Source organism: Portunus trituberculatus, chromosome 46 (assembly GCF_017591435.1).
Source record: "Portunus trituberculatus isolate SZX2019 chromosome 46, ASM1759143v1, whole genome shotgun sequence".
In the NCBI taxonomy this organism is placed as follows: Eukaryota; Metazoa; Arthropoda; class Malacostraca; order Decapoda; family Portunidae; genus Portunus; species Portunus trituberculatus.
Window position 1 is genome coordinate 32,212,735 of NC_059300.1, and position 6,605 is coordinate 32,219,339.

At 41.1% G+C, this 6,605-nt stretch overlaps 1 non-coding gene across 1 annotated transcript; it reads right to left on the reverse strand.

The window, feature by feature from the left end:
• Positions 1-1,150: 1,150 nt before the first annotated feature.
• Positions 1,151-1,245, reverse strand: Trnai-uau. The gene is made up of 2 exons: positions 1,208-1,245; positions 1,151-1,186 (listed from the first exon to the last, which is right to left on the reverse strand). It is a non-coding gene; the product is annotated as a tRNA-Ile (tRNA).
• Between the last annotated feature and the right edge of the window lie 5,360 nt (positions 1,246-6,605).

Here is a 6,605-nt window from a genome sequence, read left to right on the forward strand (position 1 = left end):
GAGAGAGAGCACATTACAGCACCCAGACACATTTGGTCCTACAGCAACAGTGCGAAAAATGGCGACGCTATAATCGTGTCATTAAAAATTGTAATGACCGAATTCAAAGCTTTTGGGGCGGCTCTCCCTGAACACCTGGCGGGAACGACCTCAAAGTGTGTGTGTGTGTGTGGGGGAGGCGGGATTATTATGTTTGATTTCAAAGCAAAATATTTCATCTCGTCTCTGGAAAGGAAAAGATTGTACATTTCTATGTTTTTAAATTACATATCCTTCTTACCAGGATGCGTTTCTATATTCATTCTGCTTTCTATTTAGTGTTTTGGTACAGCTTCAGAATTTGACGTGGGGTATTAGAACAGTGAAGACTCGGGCCATTCATCTTCTGACCTCCATAGTGCCTTCCTAATGCCAATAAAATCGTCTTATACCTAAAACTCAAGGTAAAAATGTATTCCAGTATTGAAGGGGTTAATTTCTTTCACTGTACTGAACGTGGGGGATTAGAATAGTGGAGATTAGAATAATGAAGGTTCAGGGCATTCATCTTTTGACCTCCATAGCGCCTTCCTAATGCCAATAAAATCGTCTTATACCTAAACCTCAAGATAAAAATGTATTCCAGTATTGAAGGGTTAATTTATTTTACTGTACACAAAAGAAAAGCGAAAACAAACCGATTAATATTATAGCTGTCTTTTATTCTTTTTTTTATCTATACGTTAACTTTTTGCAACTAACACTGGATCTGACTCACGAACACGCCACAACACAAAAAAACATTGATACTGAACGACACTTTCCTGTAGTTATTATAGTCGAAAATATGGATTGCCATTTTAGCAAGCCTCACTATGGTCCGTATTGAGTAACGCTCTGATCTTTCACCACGACTGTTTCCAAGGCCACAGAGATGACTGGCGGAGTTTTCAAGAGTGTTTTTTCCGGTTAATAATGAAAAAAAAAATTGTCACTCTGCCTCTAGAACCATAAAAAAAAAACACGTTAAAATCTCGTGTATATTTAAATAAAAACTTTTGAAATAGTGGAGGTAAAGCCGAGAAGTGCTTAAGAATACGAGCCTAAGACTTCTGCCATGGGAAACACGAGGTGTAGCATTGGACAACCTGGCGTGGTGTTGAAAAACAAGTGCCCCTGGTGAGATTCGAACTCACAACCCCGGCATGGCTCAGCAGCGTGCACTGTCTATAAGTACCGTGCGCTAACCTATTGCGCCACAGGGGCTGCTCTCGCTCCAGTCTTCTTGTGCCGCCAGCCTGCTCCATCCCCTCCTCTTCGTCCATTTCCTTGTGTGCTTTTTTTTTTTTTATTTCATTCTTACGCCATCCTTCTTTCCTTTATGTTCTTCCTCCGGCCTTCATGCTTCGCCCCTCTCCTTCCATTTTCTCATCTTCGTCCATTTCCTGTGCTCTTTTCTTTTCCATTCCTACGTCATCTTCTTTTACATCCATTCTCCATTCCCTTATGTTCTCTTACCTCTGTCTTGCATTCTCCCATCATCCCTTTCCATCTCTTTAACTCTTTCATTAGTTCTGTCCTTCTCCCTCCATTTTATCCTCTTCCTCCATTCACTGTGTCCTTTCTTGATATTCCTGTGTCATTTTCTCTTCCTTCCATCCTCCAATTTCTCCTCCTCCTCCATTCCTTGTGTCTTTTTTTTCTATTTCTACGTCATCTTCTCTTCACTCCATCCTCCATTTCATCATGTTCTTCCTCCGATGTTCATGCTCCCCTTCATCTCTCTCTCTCTCTCTCTCTCTCTCTCTCTCTCTCTCTCTCTCTCTCTCTCTCTGTTTTCTTCATTATCTTTTGTTCCTTTATTTTCTCCGTCTTCTTCGTTCTTAACCCCTTTTATTCCTTTCACTTCCTCACTTCACTTACCTCACTCACTCGCGTTCTGGTTTTCCCTCTTTTTTTCTATTTTAATTCCTTTTCTTTCTTTCTTTCTTTCTTTCTTTCTTTCTTTCTTTCCTTCCTTTTCTCCTCCCCTCTACCTGTTCTTACTTCAGTCTTACTTTCTCTTCCCTAACTTTCTCCATTTCTTGCACACACACACACACACACACACACACACACACACACACACTCTCTCTCTCTCTCTCTCTCTCTCTCTCTCTCTCTCTCTCTCTCTCCCCTCATCTCATTTTCATTCCCTCCCTTCCAGTCCCTCGCTCTCCCTCATCTCTCTCTTGTCCTTGCATTAAGAGGTCCCAGGAAGGTGTCTCTCCCTGCTAACTGTCCAAGCACTGTCAGCCTTTCCTCTCTTGCTAAAGAATCTGATGACTGCTTTATGAGTGTTGGATTTGTGACTTGCTGGTTTTGATTTGTTTTCTTCGTTTTGGTGCTTGGTTTATTCTTATATTGATTTTTTTGACGAGGAATTGGGTTCTGTATTTAGTTTATTTTTTGTTATTTCGTCGTTTTGTTATGGAAGGAAAGAAAAATGTGTGTTTCTGTCTCTGTTTCTCTCTCTCTCTCTCTCTCTCTCTCTCTCTCTCTCTCTCTCTCTCTCTCTCTCTCTCTCTCTCTCTCTCTATTTCATTAATACATTACCTATATTTAATTTACAGATGAAAGGTGTATTATAAGTACATCCTATCTTAAAACCTAACCAAAAATAGTCAAAATTACAAACAGTCTAGATTACAAATTAAATTACAATGGAATTACAATTTGATGATTTTTTCTTATGGATGAGAAGAAAAATGTGTGTTCTCTCTCTCTCTCTCTCTCTCTCTCTCTCTCTCTCTCTCTCTCTGGTAGACGTCTATAATTTTCACCCCATTTCCTATTCTTTCGTGTGTTCTTCACTTTTATTTTCACAACGCCAATCGTCTTTTTTCTACACCAGTTATTCACAATTTTTTTTCCTCTCTGTGGCGCTCTCCCTCTCTTCAGTCGTCCGCTCCGCCGCAGCCAGTATTCCAGCTCACGTGTATACATCAATAGGGAACACTAACAAACAACACAGCTCCGGAAAAAAAGGAACTTCAATTTACCAACGAACACGGCTTCACATGCAGTTTTAGTTAGAAATCCAATTATTTACACACACACACACACACACACACACACACACGGATGCACGTTTCAATATATGAGTAGGTGTACTATAAAAATCATTCTATTTATGAGTCAAAAGTAAGTCAGTAAATGAATAAGAAATAAATAAAAAAATGTCCGATATTTTTGGACATCTCCCTTTACAGTTCATTACTTTTTCCTGCCCCCTGTCTCCCTTCCCCAACCCCTTTCATTTCCCGCCTCCCTAAAAAATAGAGTGGAATGTGAACGAGCAGGAAAGTATATATAATTTCCTGGTAGTAATAATAGAAAACAGTAGAAAAGAAGACGGATAAGGAAAGGTGAAAAAAAATATGAAAAAAGGTGACAGGCTGACGATGTTTTTTTTTAAGGGAAGATTGTTATTCATGTTTCCTAAGAGGTGAGGCATTTGGGGAGAGGTGAAGAGCCGCCGTGGTATAGTGGAACAATGCGTGCTTTCTTGTCCGAAGGGTCTCCAAGCGCATGGGTTCGAATCTTGTCCGCGGTCCGAGTATAGGTTGGGCTTCCTCACTCGAGACAACGGTTTCCTAGCGGGTGGGGTTTGAGATAGAGGTACCCCAAAAGGTATCCCCTTTAGCCCACAAATTCCCGTGAAAAGCCCACATGGTATAAAATGGAAATGTTTGGTAGTTTAGTAATCATTTATCCATATATCCATTTATCCATCCTTCCTTCCAGCCATCCATTCATTCATTCATTTACCCATCCAGCCACCCATCCATGTCTCCATTCATGTATCCTTCAATCTTTCCTGTTTTCTATTCTGTTTATCCACCCGTCCATTAATGCCACCCTCTCTTCATCAGTCATGCCTCTCTATTCATTTACTCCTTCCATTCATTCTTTGCTTCACTCCTTCTATAATTCCTTCATTCCTTCATCCATTACCTCCTTTCCTTCACTCATCCATTCATGGCTATTCCTCCTATCACACATGCATTCACTCCACTCATTCTGTCGTCAACCGGTTCACTAATTCTTTCATTCATTAACACACTCACCAAGCAAAACCTTTCCTTTATATTACGTCGGGTTGGGTTGGGTTGGATTAGGTTAGGTTCGGTTAAGTTCGACGGAAAATAACGAAGGAGGTTGAAATATTAATGATTTTCTATTTGTATTCCCTCACTCACTTTCATACGATCCTCTCTTTTATCCTTCCCCCTTTATTCTTTATTCCTTCCCTTCTTATCTTTTGTTTTCATTCCCTTCCCCTTCTCTCCGATCCAATGCCCTTTCCTTCTGCTCCGCCACTTCTTCTTACTTACTTTTTATTTATGTTAGTCTTCTTTATCACACTCCTCCTCCTCCTCCTCCTTTTATTCTTGTCCATTACTATTTCTTATTTGCATCGTTTCTCTCTCTCTCTCTCTCTCTCTCTCTCTCTCTCTCTCTCTCTCTCTCTCTCTCTCTCTCTCTCTCTCTCTCTCTCTGTGTTTGTGTGTGTGTGTAATTCACCTCGGTCGTCTGCTGGTCACCAAGCCAGTATTCCCCATTACGGAGCGAGCTCAAAGCTCACGGACCGATCTTCGGGTAGGACTGACACCACATCAACACACAACACACACCGGGAAAGCGAGGCCACAACCCCTCGAGTTACATCCCGTACCTATTTACTGCTAGGTGAACAGGGGACACACATAAGAGGGTTGCCCATTTGCCTTACCGGGACTCGAACCCGGGCCTCTCGATTGTGAGTCGAGCGTGCTAACCTCTACACTACGCGTGTGTGTGTGTGTGTGTGTGTGTGTGTGTGTGTGTGTTTGGCATTTCTCACCACAAGAGGGAAAAGAAAAAGACAGACATCTCTTTGACATTCATATTTCTGTTAAAGTCTATATATACATAAATCGCCAGATGGCGAGGAAATATGATAAACAAATATGGACTCAGATCTAAAAACAGAAATAAGAAACGACAAATACAAAAGGAAATATATACATGTGTAAAATATAGACACAGTGCGATCCCTTACAGTGACACACATAAGAGTACTGTTGTGCACAGAACCATTAAGTACTGTTCCAGACTGACTCTCTTCTTAAGTCTACCCAGCAATGTCCTTAAACTATTGTCAGTAGTCCAGACTAGTGTCCTTAATCCACACTATTTCCTTAAACTTCACAACTTCACTCCTTAATCAAGACTGTTTCATTAAACCTCTCACTCTCGTAGTATACAGCAATGCACCAAAATGCAAGTCTCGGCACAATCTTACAGAGTAACTGTTCGTCATCACATAGAGCCATGTGATATTCAACATATTTTTGTGCTGCAGTTCTCGGAGTGACCAGCAGCTTGGAGCTGAGGTGCTGCGGCACCCACCACGCCCGCCAATCAGAGGCCTCGATTCTACGTACTTGTGAGAAGGTCTTCAGCCAATCACGGACAAGACTCAACCAAATGGAGATGATTTTTTTCATTGTAGACAGAGATGCACTCTTCCGTTAATGTCACTGAATAATTGTCAAACTAATAATATTCTTATGAACATTGCATCACAAACCATAGACATAATGCATCTATATGATTTAGTATATTCCTTTATCTAAGTATATATTTGTCTGTCATCACTTAAATCCATTATCTGACTCAATCTTTACACCGTGACCTGTGCACTAATGTCCTTTCTGATTAATTGTCACGTCGCCACTGTTTGATGGCCATGTAGAGCCGTGGAAAAGCTCGATATTAATGACAAACAACTTAAAGCTAGAGGTGGATTCTTCTCAGCTGAAGACACAACATGTCTGTATGTTTAGTTCTTATAGCCAAGAGCACCAACCGTTCTCTACTTATTGTCTTGTATCTATGCAGTGTTTTGTCCGCGTAGCTTAGGTTAGACTATCTTTTCTTTTGTTTTGTGCGCGGTGTTGTAAGTGGAAGGTTTGGTGTTGTTTTTTTCAGTGCGCCAGTATCGACAGTAGGACAACGAAGATTTATCTTCAAGTCTTCCTGAACTCCACGTGTCTGGCGGTCTGTGTTGGTTACTGTGGTCACTGAACGAGTGGCGTGGTTGTTGCTTCTCTCTGACCACTGAGACTGGCTGGAAAAGTATCAACGTCTTGTTTCACATTTCGTCATCTTGAGTTCAGTCCTTTCATGTTTTGTTTATTGCTGCTTTTGTTTTTCTAGCTGCCTTTTTCATTGTCACACACACACACACACACACACACACACACACACACACACACACACACACACACACACACACACACACACACACACACACACACACGAGATTGCACATCTTATTTTTCTTTCTCTTCTCCACTGACGAGATAATCAAAGGAAGAGGAGGAGGTGGAGGAGGGGGAGGAAGAGGAGGAGGAGGAGGAGGAGGAGGACAAAGAACTGCGAGAATAATAGCAACAGTAATAAGAATATAGGACATTATTTTCTCGCCGTCAAGATTAACGTGATACTTTTTATATATATTTTGTTTATTCTTTTATGTATTTACTGTGTGTGTGTGTGTGTGTGTGTGTGTGTGTGTGTGTGTGTGTGTGTGTGTGTGT